Source organism: Geospiza fortis, unplaced genomic scaffold, assembly GCF_000277835.1.
Source record: "Geospiza fortis unplaced genomic scaffold, GeoFor_1.0 scaffold125, whole genome shotgun sequence".
NCBI lineage: Eukaryota > Metazoa > Chordata > Aves > Passeriformes > Thraupidae > Geospiza > Geospiza fortis.
This window is the reverse complement of record NW_005054479.1, coordinates 877,518-879,041: the sequence shown is the minus strand read 5'-3', so window position 1 is coordinate 879,041 and position 1,524 is coordinate 877,518.

The following is a 1,524-nucleotide window of genomic DNA, read 5'->3' as shown; positions in this document are numbered from 1 at the left end:
CTGCTGAAGGCAAAAATCCCTTGTGCAGGAGAAACAGCATCCCAAACAGCACCATGAAGTACAGACCAATATTTCCTGGGTGCCAGCTTCAGACAACCTTCTCTGCTTCAAAAGGGTATATCAGAAGGTCCTAGTGTAATAAAACAGTACAATCCACGCAAAATTCTCCTTCCTTGCAGGAAAGGTAAGAAAAAGGAAGGGGTTTAGGTGGAAGAACACACAGAAGGTTTTAGACACACAGGGCCCAGACGTCATCTGCTTTTTCTCACTTCTTTCAGTAGATCTAAGAAAAGATACAACATTTCCAACAAAATCTGATTGCCTTCTACCCAACAACTACACCATGATCACAGGAATAAACCACATCTGAGCACCATTTCCTCGCTCCTGGAAGGTGCTCACCTGTTCAAGATGAAGAATATGGTACAAAAAGTTTGTGGCAGACTAGTTTGCCATTTGTTTAAAAGAGTTATACTCCTCCTTTTGTTAATTGTATCTCATTACTCTTTTTCGTATCCCTTTGCATCACTCTCTGCTTCTTTCCACTCTTAAACATTGAAGGCAGTTCTGTAACTCTGCGGTTGTTCAAACTACAAGTAGTTAAAGTTTCCAAATGTTCTCCATAAACACATCCTTCCTCAGGCCCCTTATCCTTTATATCACTCAACACTGGTTTCTTGGAGTCAGTCTGACACTGATGTATGAAGGATTTGATTTTGCTTTCCTTCTACATCTGGCTAGAACAAGAATAATCCCACTGGAGCCATTGGAATCATTCTAAGTGAGAAAAAAAACCTGATCAAACCAACAGACTCATATGAGCAGCCACTATTCAGTCCAGGTAGGCTGAGCTGAAGACTGAATTTGCAACCTTTGAATCCAAATATCTCATTCTGGGAGGAGACCACAATTTTGAAGGCTTAAATCTCCTCCAACTGCTTCCTCACATCATCCTCCTTTTCAAGGAAATTTGTACACATGCTGGTTTAGCAAACAAATGCAGCAAACATGAAAGAAGAGTTGCGAAAAATAACAAAAAAAGAAAAAAGCCCAATATCAACAGACGGAATGAAAAACAGAAATGTCAAGTATTAAGTGCTGAACAGACGTGAGGAATGTTAAGGGAAACTGTTTCGGGATTTATGTTCACAAAAATAAGACAACTTCCCAAACTATTTCCTTTCAAATCTCTCAGTATTTTCCATAAATTCTGTGTGCATGTGTGGTGCTCTCTGATAACATACAAATCTGCATGCATAAACTGTTTTGAAATGTTTGTACAGTTTCATCCAAAAATATGACTATATGTTTGTGTTTTAATTGTCAGCAATGGCAGATTAGGCAAGAGCCACATGCATCACGTCAGGGGCACTGACTAAGTTTAGGTGGTACAAGCACAACCTCCCCCCTTTCTGGCTGGGTCTTGATAACAAAGAGAAACCAAATTATCTGAAGGACGAACCTGCAGGAAAGCAGCAGCACAGCCCCTGCTCTCAGTGGCCAGGGTGCTGGCCCAGACAAACC